Source organism: Pan paniscus, chromosome 17 (assembly GCF_029289425.2).
Source record: "Pan paniscus chromosome 17, NHGRI_mPanPan1-v2.0_pri, whole genome shotgun sequence".
Lineage (NCBI taxonomy): Eukaryota > Metazoa > Chordata > Mammalia > Primates > Hominidae > Pan > Pan paniscus.
In genome coordinates this window covers 38,776,974-38,796,099 of record NC_073266.2, presented here as the reverse complement: position 1 = coordinate 38,796,099, position 19,126 = coordinate 38,776,974, and the positions used below count along the sequence as shown (strand labels likewise).

General features: G+C 37.9%; 1 protein-coding gene across 16 annotated transcripts in view; it reads right to left on the bottom strand.

Moving 5' to 3' along the window:
* GREB1L (GREB1 like retinoic acid receptor coactivator) overlaps positions 1-19,126 on the bottom strand; it is a 282,480-nt gene that overhangs the window by 146,763 nt on the left and 116,591 nt on the right. For 7 of the 16 annotated variants that reach the window (XR_010110104.1, XM_063597209.1, XM_057300484.2 and 4 more), the window contains exon 2: positions 12,010-12,119. The exons of 2 other annotated variants lie outside the window; for them this stretch is intronic. The gene's annotated coding sequence lies outside the window, so the exon portion shown is untranslated. 7 more of the 16 variants (XM_063597210.1, XM_063597212.1, XM_063597216.1 and 4 more) reach the window with 4 other exon arrangements.

Sequence of the window (19,126 nt, the reverse complement as noted above, 5' to 3'; positions counted from 1 at the left end):
AATCTCAAAGAGCCCCCATGCCTGAGATGGTGTAACACCTGACTGGAAGTCAATGTGAATAAATTTGACTTCAGGCAGAAGATGGAAAGATACTTTTCAAAACTAGTCATTACATCAAATGCAAAAAGAAAGGCAACTTCTGGACAGGCATGGTGGCTTGTACCTGTAATCTCATCACTTTGGGGGCTGAGGTAGGAATGCTTGAGGCCAGGAGTTTGAGACCAGCAACATAATGATACCTTGTCTCTGTTTTTTTTTGAGAGGGAGTTATACTCTTGTTGCCCAGGCTGGAGTGCAATAGCGCTACCTCGGCTCACTGCAACCTCCCCCTCCTGGGTTCAAGTGACTCTCCTGCCTCAGCCTCCCTAGTAGCTGGGATTACAGGTGCCCCCCACCACAACTGGCTAATGTTTGTATTTTTAGTAGAGATGGTCCATGAAGTCAAAACTATTTTTTAAAAAAATTTTTTGAGACACAGTCTCACTTACTCTGTTACCCAAGCTGGAGTGCAGTGGCAGAATCTTGGCTCACTGCAACCTCCGCCTCCCAGGTTCAAGCAACTCTCCTCAGCCTCCCAAGTGGCCAGGCTGGTCTCAAGCTCCTGACCTCAGGTGGTCTGCTCGCCTCGGCCTCCCAGAGTACTGGGATTACAGGTCTGAGCCACTGTACCCGACCTCTCTGCTATGTACTTAATAAATACTATAGAAGTACAGTTTTAATAATAAGAGTAATTATTAACTAAGAAACCTTTCACAAAAAGGAAATGAAAACATACAGGTTAAGGAGTACTGTCCCTCAGAGTGCATTACACTTTTTTCCATTTTCAAAAGGAAAAGGAGAATTGAGGAGAGGCGTGGAAGCATTAGCAGGCACCTATTTCCCAAGCTACTCTTTTTTTTTTTTCTTCTAACCTCTCTAGCCCCACTTCCTAAAGTCACCGGGGATAGAGGCTGCCTGTTTTACCCATATCACCATTCTGCAATTTTTCTTTTTGTGGAAAAAGGGAAAAGGACAGAGCAGAAAGGCCGCAAACCACAATGTTGTGGTGGTTTGTAGTTGATCCAGTCTGCATTTGGAGCAATTAATTAGGGGTGCAGAAAGATTTGCTCATATTTTTTACTGTCCTTTTCTTTGACATTTTCTCAAAGTCACAGAAGTGCTTGTTAATATCTCAGAGGTCTGTAGTGCTATGACAAAATATTTAATATAGTTTGTCCTTTTGTAATTTTACAATAAAAATTATGGAAAAGCAATGTAATGGAGTCTTATAAACTTGATGTCAGCCAGATACATACAATACATAAGTATATAGTGGAAATTAAAAGTTGGCTTTCTTTTTTTTTTTTTTTTTTTTTTTGAGACGGACTCTCAGAGTCTCGCTCTGTTGCCCAGGCTGGAGTGCAGTGGTGTGATCTCGGCTCACTGCAAGCTACGCCTCCCGTATTCACACCACTCTCCTGCCTCAGCCTCCCAAGTAGCTGGGACTAGAGGCGCCTGCCACCACACCCGGCTAATTTTTTTGTGTTTTTAGTAGAGATGGGGTTTCACCGTGTTAGCCAGGATGGTCTCCATCTCCGGACCTCGTGATCCGCCCACCTTGGCCTCCCAAAGTGCTGGGATTACAGGCATGAGCCACTGCGCCCGGCCCTGTCTATTTTTTCATAATTATGTCTTAGAATCTACAGAAGTGACGTGAGATTTTTGGGCCCCTCAGTTCTTTGTTTTTGCTTTTTTTTTTTTTTTTCTTAAAAATAGGCCAGGTGGCTCATGCCTGTAATCCCAGCACTTTGGGAAGCTGAGGTGGTGGGTGGATCACCTGAGGTCAGGAGTTTGAGACCAGCCTGGCCAACATTGCAAAACCCCGTCTCTACTAAAAACACAAAAAATAGCCAGGCATGGTGGCAGGCGCCTGTAATCCCAGCTACTTGGGAGGCTGAGGCAGGAGAATCACTTGAACCCTGGAGTGGAGGTTGCAGTGAGCCGAGATCACGCCATTGCACTCCAGCCTGGGCAACAAGAGCAAAACTCCATCTCAAAAAAATTTAAAAAAAGTATACAGCAGAGAGAGAGAGAGAAATGCCCTCCTCAGTGATAAAATTTTCCCTTAACTCTCAAAGACTTTTTACAATTAAAGCATTGATTTCAGAATATACAGTCATACTTGTAGTTAAAGTTGTATGTGAAGCACATGTTACAATGGCAGGCATTACTGGCAGTTAATATAATAGTAGCTGTTGTTATTATTACTAGCAGTAGTGATGGTGGTGGTGGTGGTGGTGATGGTGGTGGTGGTGGTAGTTATTGTCAAAAAATGTGAAAGAAAGCAGCTCTTCAGTGATTGCAAGAGTAGCATGGAGAGCTTACTAAGTGCCGAGCAAGCACTATTATTACTCACATTTTCAAGATAACTGAGGCTTAGAGAAGTTAAGGAACTTGCCTAAGATCACCCTACAAGGAAACAGGTAAACAGGGTAGAACCAAATCAGTTTGGCTCAGAAGCAGCTCTCTTAGGTGCTATCTTTATCACTCAGACCATTAAGCTACTAACCCACTGACCAAGATGGCCCAATTGGGTAAATGAATGCTTGGTAATGTACTATAAAACTGCTGACCTCCAAAGAAAAAAATCAGAAAAGAAAATGTTTGTTTGCTGATGTGGCCTCATCTCTATTTATCACAGTTGCAAGACAGGCTGAAAAGGAAATTTTAACTTAAGATATGAGCCTAAGAGTCACAAAGCCAAATAACAATTTTAAAAATCACAACAAAATAACCGTACCGCTCTAATAAAAAACTCCTCACATCAGGGCCAGGTGCGGTGGCTCACGCCTGTAATCCCAGCACTTTGGGAGGCTGAGGTGGATGAATCACGAGGTCAGAAGTTCGAGACCAGCCTGGCCAAGATGGTGAAACCCGTCTCTACTAAAAATACAAAAATTAGCCGGGCGTGGTGGTGCGTGCCTATAGTCCCAGCTACTCAGGAGGCTGAGGCAGAAGAATCGCTTGAACCCAGGAGGCGGAGGTTGCAGTGAGCCAAGATCGTGCCACTACATTCCAGCCAGGGCAACAGAGTGAGACTCCATCTCAAAAAAAAAAAACAAAAACAAAAAACAAAACAAAAAACCTCCTCACATCAAAAATTAGCCAAGATTGGTGGCAGGTGCCTGTAGTCTCAGCTACTTGGGAGGCTGAGGTGGGAGAACTGCTTGAGCCTAGAAGTCGAGGCTGCAGTGAGTCATGATCATGCCACTGCACTCCAGCCTGGCTGACAGAATGAGACCCTGTGTGGAAAAAAAAGGAAAAGGAAAAAAGTTCCTTTTGATTAAGTATAAATATATTTTCAAGTACTGCACTTGGGGTTTTAATAAAAGTTTCTTTTAATACCAACTATCTGGAACAAATAAACATTAATTTTTAAAAGTATTTTTAAAAAGGAAATGACAAGGAAGAACAAGAAAAACACTGATTTTTAAAAAGAGCATGTACAAGCTAAAAGAAAAAGAACTGAATCTAAAACACTAATTTGGGGTTGTGTGATTTTAACAGCAAAGTAAGCTGTGGTACAGGTAGATGGGGATGTACATATTCTAAGTAATAACTCATTTTAAGTTTTAAAATATGTATTTCTAAGCTTTGTCTACTGAAAAATCTGAGAAGCAATACCATTCAATTACTATTAATAAGCACTTCCTATACTCTGATTGTAGTGGCCTAATGCCTTCCACACTGAAAGGAATCAAGATTTTTTCAAGGTATGACCAGTTCCAAGTCTGGGGCAGGGAATACGCAAGATGAGCCTCGAATATCTGAACAAGAAAGCAAAGGCTATCAAGAACTAATAAGGCTGGGTGCAGTGGCTCACACCTGTAATCCCAGCAATTTGGGAGGCCAAGGCAGGCAGATGACTTGAGTCCAGGAGTTTGAGACCAGCCTGGGCAACATGACGAAACCCTGTCTCTACAAAAAATACAAAAATTAACTGGGCATGTGGTGGTGTGTGCCTGCGGTCCCAGCTACTCAGGAGGCTGAGGCATGAGAATTGTTTGAGCCTGAGAGGTGGAGGCTGCAGTGAAGTGTGGTTGTGCCACTGCACTCCAGCCTGGGTGACAGAGTGAAACCTGGCCTGAAGAAAAAAAAAAGAACTAATGAAGCATGTTAAAAGACATATGAGACTACCTGAAGAGCTCCCATAGGCTAAAGATTAGAGAAACCCAACATAAAAGAGAATAAATCCAACTGACCAAAGCAATTTAAAATATAAAAATTCACAAATTAATTTTGCTACTACAGGAGAAAAAGCAAGAGCTCCTTTGGAAAGACAAAAACAAAGCACTACAAGGAGGAAAAGAAAAGAGCAAAGCATTTATTCTACTCTTTCTGTACTTCAAAAAGAAAAGAACAAAGCATTTATTCTGCTCTTTCTGTACTTCCAAGTAACCAAATAGTCCTGATTATTGAGAGTTTGAATTTTTTTAAAAGAAGAATTCCAGCTAAAAAATGTTCAAAGAGGGCCAGGCACAGTGGCTCATGGCCTGGAATCCCAGCACTTTGGGAGGCCAAGGCGGGTGGATCACCTGAGGTCAGGAGTTCGAGACCAGCTTGGTCAACATAGTGAAACTCCGTCTCTACTAAAAATACAAAAATTAGCTGGGCACGGTGGTAGGTGCCTATAATCCCAGCTACTCGGGAGACTGAGGCAGGAGAATCGCATGAACCTGGGACGCGGAGGTTGCAGTGAGCTGAGATAGCACCACTGCACTCCAGCGTGGGTGACAAAAAACTCTGTCTCGAAAAAAAAAGAGGCAGGGGGCAAAGAATGACAGAATTATAAAATTATCACTTTGTAACCCCTAATGAAAAATTCATGCAGGCAATGGTAATAAGTGAAACCATGAGACAGAAGGTTGATGGGGAACTTTATAATGGAGAGATCACGCTGTCACCTCCTGAACCCACTGGTTGAGCTTAGCATCACTAAAAGTGAGGCAGTGAGATGATGCGTGCCTTCTCAGTGGAGACGATATGAAGCACACTCACCACCTAGGAAGCATTCCTGCCAAAGGGTATCATGAATTTAGTCATCCCTCTAGAACAGGGGTGTCCAATCTTTTGCCTTCCCTGGACCACACTGGAAGAAGAAGAAATGTCTTGGGCCAAACATAAAATACATGAACACTAACAATAGCTGATGAGCAAAAAAAAAGAAAAGAAAAGAAAAAGGAAAAATTGCAAAAAAAACTCATAATTTTTTGTTGTTGTTTTGGCATGATCTCAGCTCACCGCCACCTCCACCTCCCAGGTTCAAGTGATTCTCCTGCCTCAGCCTCCCAACTAGCTGGGATTACAGGCGCCCGCCATCATGCCCAGCTAATTTTGTATTTTTAGTAGAGATGGGGTTTCTCCATATTGGTCAGGCTGATCTTGAATTCCCGACCTCAGGTGATCCACCCGCCTCGGCCTCCCAAAGTGCTGGGATTATAGGCATGAGCCACCGCACCCAGCAAAAATCTCATATTTTAAGAAAGTTTACAAATTTGTGTTGGGTCACATTCAAAGCCATCTTCGGCCACACTGGAAGAATTGTTCTGAGCCACACATAAAATACACTATCGGCAGCTGATGAGCTAAAAAACAAAACAAAAAAAATTGCAAAAAAAATCTCTCGTGTCAGGTATAATACTAAAAAGACAAATTTGGGGCCGGGCATGGTGGCTTATGCCTGTAATCCTAGCACTTTGGGAGGCTGAGGCAGGTGGATCACAAGGTCAGGAGTTCAAGACCAGCCTGGCCAAGATGGTGAAACCCTGTCTCTACTAAAAATACAAAAACTGGCCTGGCGGGGTGGCGGGTGCCTGTAATCCCAGCTACTTGGGAGACTGAGGCAGATAACTGCTTGAACTCGGGAGGCAGAGGTTGCAGTGAGCCGAGATCACGCCATTCAACTCCAGCCTGGGCAACAGAGCGAGACTCTGTCTCAAAAAAAAAAAAAAAAGAGACAAATTTGTATAACTTCATAGTTTTCTATTACCTTTTTCTTTACAGATGTCACTTTCTAAACTTTAACAATTAATCACTCAGCATTTATAGAAATACTACTGTCATAGGGATTAATTACATTGACTCAGGAGTCCAATGACCTTAATTCAAATCCTGTACCCACCTACTCCTAGTATGATATTGGGCAAATTGTTCAATCTTTCATCTGTAAAATGGAGACAGTACTTTCAATTTCATAGATTTTTGTGAAAACACATGAGATTTTACATACAGTAATAAGTTTTTAGAATAGTGCCTGGCACAGAAAAAAAGTGCAGAAAATGTTGGTAGTCATAGTAGCACCTTTTTTTTTTTTTTTTTTTTGAGATGAAGTCTCAAACTGTCTCCTAGGCTGGAGTGCAGTGCTGTGATCTCGGCTCACTGCAAGCTCCGCCTCCCAGGTTCATGCCATTCTCCTGCCTCAGCCTCCCGAGTAGCTGCGACTACAGGCGCCCGCCATGCCCGGCTAATTTGTTGTATTTTTGGTAGAGACAGGGTTTCACCATGTAAGCCAGGATGGTCTCGATCTCCTGATCTCATGATCCGCCCACCTCAGCCTCCCAAAGTGCTGGGATTACAGGCATGAGCCGCCGCACCTGGCCAGTAGCAACCATTTTTAAATTAAAAAAAAAAAAAATTGTATCATTGTGCCACGTTGAGGATATGAAGAAAAGTAAGATGCATTCTTTCCTTTATAAAAGTTGGGCACTACAGTAGATTCTGGAGCCTTGTTTCTAGGAAAAATAATGTAAAAGTTCCAAAGGCTGCTATTTGGCACTATATACAATTTATTTATTAAGAAATTGTACAATCATATATACAAATCATGAGATGACCTTTGACACCAAGAACAGCACTGCCCAAAAGAATTTTCTAAGATAATGAAAACGTTCATATTCTGGACTGTCCAATATGGTAGCCACTAGCTACATGTGGCAGCTGAACACTTAAAACGTGGCCAGTGTGACTGGGGAACTAAAATTTCAATTTTATTTAATTGTAATTAATTTTTTTTTTTTGACACAGAGTCTTACTCTGTTGACCAGATTGGAGTGCAGTGGTGTGATCTCAGCTCACTGCAACCTCCACCTCGTGGGCTCAAGCAATTCTCCTGCATCATGCCTCAGCCTCCCAAGTACCTGAGACTAGAGGCATGTGCCACCTGCCCATCTATTTTCTGTATTTTTTTTGTAGAGACGGGATTTCACCATGCTGGCAAGGCTGGTCTCGAACCCCTGGCCTCAAGCAATCCACCTGCCTCAGGCTCTCAAAGTGTGGAATTATAGGCGTGAGCCACTGCGCCCAGCAGTAATTAATTTAAATAGCTACATGTGACTAGTAGCTGTCATACTGAACAGTACAACTCTAGAGTATGTACAATGATTGAGAGATAAAAGATTTCTTAAGTTCTAAGAGGCTTGGCTGTGTCCCTACTGATGTGATCTTGAACAAGTCCCCTAACCTATCTCAAGCTCAGTTTCTTCATCTGTAGAATAATTCTATAGGATAGATTATGACTGTCCCTTACAGTGATAAAACTCTTTGTATAACAAAATTATTTGTTACTGTATTTCTGCTTACATGCTCTTTCTCTATTAAAAACATTCCCTGATGAGAGTGAATAATGTATGACTCTCAGACAAATAAACCAAACACACTTCCTGTAAGTTTTCAGTCTCAAATCCAAAATATTAAACAATTACATATTTTTGTTCTTTCTCTTTTGTGCTCTCTGAGCATTTCATTTATTCTTTTAAATTGATATTTGTCATTCTCAATTATAGTTAGTTGGGTCTAGTATCTGTCTAACTTCCCCCAATAGATTGTGAGTTTTGGGGGACATATAATTTGTTTAAAGCTGGAACTGAGTAAAAAAAATGAATAAATTGAGCTTTTGTGTCTTATCCAATTATATATTAAACAGGTCTGAAGAGATATCTCTTCCCAAGCACATTCCATAAAAGCACAAAGCTAACCATGCATTCAAAACAGAAGTGTTTTATTTCACTTTTATTCATCCTTTTGCTGAGAATGTTTAGAAAGTGCAAACAGATTAAAAGACAAAAATTTTAAACTCCTTTAATAGTTTTGTACATTTAAATTTGGAAATTTGGATGAATTTCTTTTTTCTTTTCTTTTCTTTTTTTTTTTTTTTTTTTTTTTTGAGATGGAGCCTCGCTCTGCTGCCCAGACTGGAGTGTGGTGGTGCGACTGTGGCTCACTGTAACCTCCGCCTCCTGGGTTCAAGCGATTCTCCTGCCTCAGCCTCCTGAGTAGCTGAGATTACAGGCGCGTGCCACCACGCTTGGCTAATTTTTGTATTTATTTAGTAGAGACAGGGTTTCACCATGTTGGCCAGGCTGGACAAATTTCTTTTTATAGTTTGTAAAGCCAAAAGTATTTTAGGTATTCAAATAAAAACCCAACCCTATTAACTTAATCCTAAAATTTACCCTTTTTAGCAATATACTTACAGATATGCAATATATATTAAATTGTTTTAGAAATAATTATTGTACTATGCTAACTAATTTCATAATAATGACTAAAAACTATCATGACTACAATGCTGTTTTTCCTTTGTAACAAAGAAGTACACGTTACCACTGGAAATCTTTACTTTTCCTTGAAATGCCAGAAATTCTTCTGTAAAATAAACACCTCTTGTCAAGACTCTCTGGAACTAGTATAATTACCAGAGGCAATCCTTGTGTAAGATCAAAGAAGCAAAACAATAATAGGCAACGTGTGACCTCTGCCATGTCACCAGAGACCAATTTTTCAACAGGGAGAACAGTCAATAATCCAGAACAGAAAACATTAAATAACCAGAAATGCTTCCAAAGTGTGGCTCACCACATCTTTCAACGCTGTCACATTCAGAGTTCAGAGTCTCTATGGTTTCCGAAAACAAACTTCTGGGGATTTATCACAACAATCATTAAAATCTGCATAAAACACCAGAGGCAAAAAACAATTCGCCAATTTCCCAAATGCAGAGTAGAATTTCAAAAGATACTATAATAATTTTCCAAATTTCATCTGATGCTTTAAAAAGTATAGTGAGAAAGGCATAGATAACTAAATATTTTCCACCTAACACTCAACTGATTTCTCTTATTTACCTAGCCCCATTTAATTTTCCCAAAAAAGTTGTTTGCAAAGTTGGCTATGAACATCAACCAGATAATTAGTAATAACAACACATTAAATACTTCTACAGGTTTTTTTTGGCTTTGTTTTTGATAATGGTGGGTCACTAAACCCAGAAACAAGGTCTCCTGTGTAATATATTTGAGTGACTAAGCATTACAAGGGTACAAAGAGGGGTAAATAAATTCCCAAAGTAATTACAGTAAAACAGAAGTACATTTAAAACTGACTTCTAAAAAGTACCGCAAATCAAATTGTGCCTTAGAATCAGCAAAACTTGATTGTTTTTCTTAAATACTATTGCCAAATAGCTGTCTTCTTTCAAAATCAGATGTGAATTAGGGGCTGAACAAATATATTTGAATTATTTAACCTGCAAAGCACACATTCCACTGGTAATTCAGAGAGTAAGTAATAAAAGAAGGAGACTTTGCTTGAAAGAAAAAGCACTATAAATTCAAAGCAACCGTGAACACTGTTTTTTTTTCTTAAACATTCTATTCTTTTATGATTTCTTGCTACCTCCATCTTTCCACTCTGTCATCTGCTCCTGTCTTTCCATCTTCTTAGCTTATTAACATTGCTAATCGTATTTGTCAGTTTTGCCACAATTTTAAGTCCTCTTAAACAGCTGTGGGTTTTCTCTAGGCAATTATCAGTCACTATACTTAGGTTTCTAAATTAGTTGTTGAAAGGTGCTTTAACCTTGAGAAAATAGAAAATGAGCAGACTACATGCTAAGCCTTACATTTATGTGTATGTTCCTTTAACACGAGTGATTATCAAAAATTCAAAACAAATCACACACAAGTAGTAGATATTGTAAATTTATAAATTAACAAGGCCTATTATAGGCCTTATCATTTTATCTTTCTTCCCTTACTATATACATTGTAATATATGCTTTCTCTCTATATATGTGTATAGATTGAAATATAAACGATAGTATATAAACTGGAATATCAAAATACTGCCAAATTCCTCTAACAGTCTCCTTTCATAACCTGTCAGGTGGCTAATACCTTTCAAAGGTATCCACAATCATATAAGCGGTCTCTTGAGGTCATGGGTTGTGGTAAAGAGAGCTTTTACAATATGCAGATTTTTCCCTTCTCCATTTCCCTTCAAAGAGAAAACTCCTTACTGTATTGCTTTTCTTATGCTCTATTCTTGACTCTGACACTGATTTTCTTCTTGACCACATTCAGGAAGAAACACAAGGTTTAAGGTTGTTTGTCAACTGACAGCCCTTTCTATCAACAACTAAATAAAAAAAATCTGTATTCCAGAAACATGACACTTCATGTACCACCCATTTTCCTCGTAAGTTAAAATAAATTCAAATATTACTTTTTAGAGTTAACAAGTTTTGGTGTTTTTAAAGGTTTAATAATAATACTTTGTTTGCAGATTAGGCCAAAAGCTTGTAAAATGATTTTTAAATTAATGTAGGTTCCCGGCTTACCTCTCCCCGTCCACCCTCCCTCACTCCCCACCCGCTACCGCTTTCTGCTCCAAGGAAAGAAAAAGGTGATATTTCAACAGTGCAAAATTCTTCCTGAGAGAGAAACACTAAAATGATAAACATTTTGAAAAGCAAAGTACACTTCAAACTCCAACTGTTCTTTCAGACCTATATTGACTCTTATAGACGTTGCCAACATTTGGTAAGGATTATCCTTCCATTAGACAAAAGCGAGCATTCCTTAGATAAATCAGGAGTTTTTGCCATGAGACTCATAAAACCTTTTCACAACACAGATTTTCAAGAGAATCCTTTAAGGTTTAGGAGGCTGCTCCTTTTACTAAGTAACAAAATACACCCCATGGTGTCTCACTGACCCCACTCAGCTGTCCTTTGACCTCCTCAATTGTTGCAGCCTAACTCCAGGGTCCACAGAATGTGCCTCCCATATCAAAAAGGCTAATGTTGCTTCCTCCTAGCACCTGGTGAAACAAAATGCAACAGTTCTCTTTCTTCTGCCTCCTCCGCTCCCTCTCTGACCATTTTCCAGATGTTCCAGGCCCAAATGTTAAGCCCATCCTGGGTTTCAGTATCTGCGTGGTCACCATGAAGGAACAAACAGGGACCAGGCTGAAGTGGCAATGACCCTCTTGTTCTTTTTGGCCTCAAAAGGATACAACGTGTTATAAAAGAGGAAAAGATCTTTGGCCTCTCTTGGAAATGCCAGGCTATTTAAGCACATTGTAACTTCCAAAAGGAGAGAAACAGTCTTGGGATATGCCCCTTCTGACAGACAGGAGTTACCTAAACAGTAGCCTTAAATTCTCAATTCTAAGCAAGCATCTGATTTTCTTTGATGGGGGTGGGGGGTGGGGAGCATCACCTTTTTCCTTTTCTAAATTAAAAGCCTCCTAAAATAGAAAAAAAAACTTTTATAAAATCTTTAGAACATATATCTCAGGATAGTGTTATATGAGACAAATATATGCAGTCAATAGGGATAATCTGGGTATTTATGCAGAAGCCTATAATCTAGAAGTCTCATTTATTAGACAATTTGAAGCATAAAATCATAATCAACAAAAGGGAATAAAGAACTGAATTCTTATTTTCTTAATTTAGGTATATAGGAAATACAGGGGTTGTTGTAGAGAAAGAACTCTGCAGAAGCTTTCTGGTATGGGGTAAGGGGATGGGGGAGGGGAGAGGAAAGCAGGGAAGGAGAGGAGCTCATGGAAGTATCTTATTCACTTTAAGAAGCAAACATAGTAGTTTTATTTGAATTCTAAATACAACTTCCTAAAACAAATTTGATCTTGAAAAATTGGGGAGGGTCATATATAATTGTACAATACCTTGGTTTATTTATTAACATTTTTGAATCACAGTCATGATTAAGTTGGGCAGTCAACACTTCAGGGAGTCTGTTGCCTAGATTTTAACTTGTTTAAAGCTTTTTGTGCACCTGCAAAAACATAAAAAATAAAAATATATACATAAAGACATGAGTTAATTTCCAAATACATATTCTATAATATAATAATCTAAATATTTATAATTCCATGAAAATCACAGTTAGAAATTATCAAAGTCTCACACTTTCCAACTCCATATACATTATAATGAGCAAATATACAGATACTCCACCTTTCTCAATAGTCTCAAAATAATTACTCCTAATTATATATACTCAAAGATAATTTCTGTTGTTCTTATGATTTCCCCCACTAAAAGTAAGTTGAATAAGTCTGTCAAGTCTGCATTTATGGCAGATGTTACCATAATATCAAAAGCCAACAGACTACTTTTAGGAATGAAATTAGTGGAAGGTAATTTTCTTATCTAAGGAATTTAAGAGTAATAATCCCTGATACCCGGCCCAAATTTATCTACTCAAAGAACTATCAAAAACGTAAAACATAATTACTATTGATTGAAAATTTTCCAGTAAGAAAGCCTGCAAAAAGAACAAGAGCTATTGTTTCTTACCCTTCTGAGTAATGTATTCCTACAAGATATTAAACTAAATAATTATAATTGCATATAATTGGTTGAAAAGTATAGTATGCATGCTCATCTCTCCTCTAAATAGATTATGGTCAATATAAACTACTGCATGGGAAAATAGGAAATATAGTTGTAAAACATAAAGTGAAATGAAAACTACTTGTCATTGATTTTTATAGATAACATAGAAGCATTTCTAGTCCTTTGTTACTTTGTTTAAAAAGAAAACAAAAGAGGATTTTCCTAAGAAACTAACTTCAATATAAATATCTATATAACTAAAATATTTGAAGTAAAATTAATTTATGTTGTCTAAAAATGGTTTTTTTCATTTTACTTTTCTCTTATGCCGACTTGAAAGAAAAAAAATTTTAGATTTTTCGAATAAAAATATTTATCTTACCTCTTACTGTCAGAAGAATGTCTTCAGGCAAAATAATAATTAAAAATGGAAGGTCTAGGTTTTCAAACTCACATATATCCCACCCGCCCACACATAAATAGACATCTTTACCTAAGTCAGCAGGAGCCTTGCTACCAACATCCAAACCCAAGATTACCCCATATGGTCAACAAGGTCAAACTGCATTACTGCCAATGAAACTATATTACTCCACAAGGACCCTAATGATTAAAAAAAAAAAAAAAAGTAATCTAATTCCAATAGCTTCAGAGTCTAAAATTGCTAATTTTTGGCCACGTGCTGCACACTTCACCTGTTAGTAATGACATTTTTGTATTTTCTTCTAATTACACTCAAAGCTAAGACCTTTGGCCCTGGGCCACAGACCCCTATTCAGGCTGCACACATTCTCTTAAACGACCTGATCCTTTGTTGTCACTCTTACTCTTTCATCTATTATTTACACCCATAGAGAAGGAAGATACTCAACCATTTGTATAGCTTAAAGCTTCTAATCATCTTAATTTCTTTGCCTTTCAACCTATGGTCTTTTTAATAGACAAATGCCAAGAAGTTTGACAAAATCATTTTTTTTTTTTTGCAATCATATTGCCCCCTCTTCTCCTTTCTTACTCCCTGGCCAACCTCCTTCCTGTTCCTTGTCTTTCACAGGAGGGACTTTGTATTAGCCAGGATTTATAAATTTTGACCTTCACCAACAAAATAAATTTCTAAATACAATACAAATCTCCAACTTGTTCTGACAGATCAATAACAATTACATTTCTTTTTTTGACCAAAGAGCCCCTTAAGTTGAAGGTTACTGAAAATAACTTAAAATCTGTCCCCAGCCTCCCAAAAGCCTGAGCATTGAATTTTCAGAATTCCTCTACAAAAGTGCCAAAAAGCATTTAGTAAACAATAAGAATATTAGTTATGTGGCCAAAACTTTTCATTTTAATGTCTATGCTTGCTCACTTGTTTACAAAAAGAAAATTTAGAAAAAAAGAGGAAGAAAAAAAGAAAAAACAAAAATTTTAAGGTTAGATTTTTAATTTAATCTTTAAAACATTTAAAAGACTACTAATTCTCCAAACAGCAAAATCCTCACATAATATATTCTGTATCATTATGATTATTTCCCAATACTTTATCAAGATTAAAAAATATATATTCAAACACATTTTGCAAATCCAAAGCATGGAATTGTTTACCATGATGCAGATGTCTCCCTCAGATCACGAAAGCCACCAAAAGATTCTGATTTCCAAGATGTTTATAAAATGACATCTGATCCATCTTTGCTCTCTTCCTCTATTGCTCAGCTTACTCTTGATTTCTAACAGTGTTTCCTTGTTGTCTGTCCCCTCTGCAGACCCTGAAACCCCTTGATTTTCTTATTTTCACCATTTGCTTCAACCAGCAGTTCACTGGAGACCCATCCATCTTGTAATGCCTAAAGTGACAGATGCTCTCAGAAACGACCACACTGCTGAGTGAACAAAAGATAACATCACCTCCAGGAACTCCAGAGAGAAATACAACTGCAAGCTTAAGACAGGGGCTGACTTGACAGACATTGGACCATAAACCTCTTCTAAGCAAAAAAGAAAACAATTGCCACACACACAAAAAAAATCTGACACAATCAAAGGCAGAAAAGAGTGATTATTTGTGGATTGCCTTTTCACTCTGTAACTCACTTTTCCCCACCCAATGCTTTTATATCGGGGCAATTCACTCACCAATAGGCAGGAGGAGTTCTTGTGTGTGTGGCGGGGGGGAGGCGGGGGGGGGCAGGGGGAGCCTTTCTCAAGTATCTTCTTTTATTCATCAATATTCGAAGTGAAATTCATTCGCAAGTGTTTCAGGAAATCTAAGTCTACCATACAGCATTCCTAAGCCTGACTCTTAATATCTGGACTCAGAAATGCTGACTCAATTCTACTGCGGTGAAAGGCACATGCATGCTTTGCAAATTAAAAACACATTAGAAATTAAAAAGCAACCTGTGACAATGTCAACAATATGTGCAGCACATTTGAAAAAGCCAACCATTCATCAGACAACCTCCAACTTGGGTTAAAAAGACATTTTACAAGAGGATTCTGGGAAGGGCTGCACAACTCTTTTCTAACAAAGGAAAGGTCATATTAACATCTCCCAGCAACAAACTAATGACAGGGAAGCTGTAGATGCAGGAGACTCTGCTTGATGCCATCTAGGTTCTAGGACTTTCGTTGTGGCTGTTGTTTAAAACATCTTATTTAAAACTATCAGACAGCAATAGGAAGTAAATATAACTAACATTCAGACAAATTCAGTGAAGGGGAAATTTTGAAGAACATAAAAACAAAAACTAACCTGGAGGTCAATTAAGAACATCATGTGGTCAATGCCAATTATGGAGATTAACAACCCATTTTTAGAATAGATATCGAGCAACACAGGAAAACCTCTGTTGGAGCTAAATACATTATTCTTCTCAAAAAGGGCAAATGATACAAATATTTATGTTACATCTAAAGAAAAGAGCCAAAATGCTTAAGAAAATTTCCATTGACAATATTTCTAAGAAGAAATCTAAATACTTATAATGGCATTTCTTTAATAAAAATATTTTTTTCTCTAAAATGTTTGCACACAAAGCCTTTAAGTTATGCTACAATCATTTTTCTTTGGGGTTACTAATGACTCCTCTCCTCCCCACTTTCCAAAAAAACCACAAATTTTAAAATATATTTTGTCTCCTGTGATTGAATTACTTGTGGGGAGGAGGTTAAAAAAATTTCAACTTATATAAATCAACGTATCAGTTACTTAAACATTTTTATGTCTCTCTTATTTCCTCAAACACTTCAATGTATCTTTCATAAATAACAGTATAATATTTCATAATCTCAGAATTTTCTGGGGTTTTTTTAAGGCTGGCAAAGTAGAATACATACAAAATAATAAAATGAGTATGTAAAATCATATCACAATAGAAAAAAGATTAAATAATTATAGAACACTTATATAAAATACTTGTTCTAATATGGACTGGATCTTTAACTAGGAGACTTTATAAACAAAGCCTTATACACACTGGCCCTAGGTAATCTCCCACAATCTATTAATCCAAAAGTACCACATCATTCAACACTTTCAAACTTTGGCATTAATAACAAGAAAGAGAAGTGACCTTGAAATGACAGCTCCACTGCAGAAGGCTCAAAAAAAGATCCAATTAAATGATCTACTTTAAAACACAATAGAATCAATATGCATGCTAGAAAAGTACATCCCTGTGGAAAGTTCTTATTGTCTGACTGATCAAAAACAAAACTTTTTTTTTTTTTAAGGGCCCCTTCCAGATCACAGTCTGTACCAGAAATCCACACAGGAAAAAAAAAAATCCATCAAAATGAAACCCTAAAAGGGTTTACTCTTCACCATTCTATTTGCACTTCAAAACCCTGTCAGTCCTTCAGTTAAACCCCAGGGCTGTACCATTTCAATAATAAGAGAGGTGGCCAGTGGTGATTTATCTCCCATTTGGCCTCTGGACAGAGCTGTAATGTCTAGGAAGCTTCCCTTCCCTGACTGGATCCCTCCCCCAAGTCTCCACCTTAATTTGTGCAGCCTTGGGTCTGCAATACCTTAGAAACAATTCATGTGCCCCTTCCAATCAGATGCAGGAACACTCTGTACTCAAGATTTGGGTACATTTTCTCAGCAATAATTTCACAAAATGGCATGCTGCTGAGTAATCAGAGCATGGCAAATACCAGCTTAAATTTCAGATTCTCTTTGTTATAAGTTAGAGCAGAAAAGAAACTTCCTTAACTGTAGCCTCTCTCTTCTCACATACGTTATCGGAACTTCATAAGCTTTTCCCAGTGTATACTTTGATATCCTTTATGTTTTGGACCACATTAGCCAGTATCCTTCAGTGTGGTACTCATCTAAATTTAAATCTTTGCATTGTAAAATACCTTAACAAATCCAAAAAAGTGGAGATTTCATAGGTCACAGACTCCTGGGTCAAAAAGACCTAAAAATAGATAACAGACCACCACGACTTAACTGATTTATTCTACCCTTGTTATCCAATATGTACTGTAACTGTCATCACATACACTCACCAATTTTCCAACAATGTCAACAGTTATTTAAATGGAAATATAGATCCCAAAAGTCACCAAATGTGAAACACAGTGAAATTATTCCTTAAAAATGGAGGATATTTTATCATTAAGCATGACTTATCTATTTCATAATTATGTTCATTTGCTTTCTAAAATGGAAAGAGAATAAAAAGCATGTATAACCTTTTCTCTACGTATTCAATTTTTTGTTTTATTTAAATGAGAGGAGTTTTTCTAATTGAGTCTGATAAATTCTATCTGAATGTCACATTAACACTTTGCACCAAATGATTCAACTATAGTGATCTAACTTTACCAGTTGAAAATGTTCAAGCTATTTCACTAAATTCATAAGTTTAGAGACTCCATAGGCAAAGATACATGTATTTCATTTAATCCTAATATCAGTCACCGGGTGCAGTGGCTCCCAGCACTTTGGGAGGCCGAGGTGAGTGGATCACCTAAGGTGAGGAGTTTGAGACCAGGCTGGCCAACATGGTGAAACGCCATCTCTACTAAAAATACACACACACACAAAAATTAGCTAGGTGTGGTGGCAAGCACCTGTACTCCCAGCTACTTAGGAGGCTGAGGCAGGAGAATTGCTTGAACCCGGGAGGCGGAGGTTGCAGGGAGCCGAGATCGTGTCACTGCACTCCAGCCTGGATGACAGAGCGAGACTTCGTCTCAAAGAAATAATAATAATAAAACAAAAACAAAAACCCTAGTATGAGTTAAGAAAGCTTAAAAATAAGAAAAATAAATATATGACTGATAGTTTAAAATACAAGAAATATAACTGTTTGTCAACTGAAAGAATTATTCACAATTTTGGAAGTATTTATCAATAAAAGTTATATTTCTTCCATTAAAAAATACACCACAAACATCCTTATACCACATTAGCAAATGTTTTTCATTTTCAGAGCCCTAAATACCACAAATTCCAGAAAAAACAACCCTCCTACCAAATTACTTTATTGCATGCAACCAGATCAGTGACTCTCAGATGACACATTTGAGATGATATATTTGAGATGACACAAATATCTAAACTGGCATTAGTAACAATATTCAAGAAAACAAATTTCTTAACCTACTTCATGAAAACAACCATAACAAAAAGAAGCTTTCCTCAACAGTCAACAAGAGTAACTGATGTACCACAGAGGAAATATCCAATCTTCATTAAATATTTATTCAGTGCAATAGATTGTTAGGTGCTATTTAGACCTCAAAGAAGAAGCAGTTCCTGTCTGGTAGGAATCAAGTCTTAGGAGAACTGAATGGAGATGAGACGCAGTTCCTCAAGTCGTGACACTATACTTCAAAATGACAATGCTAAAAACTGGAAATGTGCTATAAAATGTATATTATCACTTTGAAGTCTAATACCAAAGAAAGTGATACCTAAGGGAATACTAACTTGAATAAGACTTGACTGAGTAGTTCTTGATTTTATTTATTTATTTTTTTTTTGAGATGGAGTCTCATCCTGTCACCCAGCCTGGAGTGCAATGGCACAATCTCGGCTCACTGCAACCTCTACCTCCTGGGTTCAAATGATTCTCCTGCCTCAGCCTCCCAAGTAGCTGGGATTACAGGCGCCTGCCACCACGCCCAGCTAATTTTTGTATTTTTAGTAGAAACGGGATTTCACCATGTTGGCCAGGCTGGTCTCGAACTCCTGACCTCATAACCCGCCTCGGCCTCCCAAAGTGCTGGGATTACAGGCGTGAGCCATTGTGCCCAGCCCCTGATTTCTTATTAATGTAGCATGAAAATATTTGGATACTCAAGATGTGCAGTTCCCAAATCTGCCCGAGTAACCGTGGCCAAGACACCTATCTTCCCTGGGCCGCCATTTCCTTATCCATAAAATGAAGATAAAAGTAATACACTTCTAGATTGAAAACATTTATGGTGGTCTCT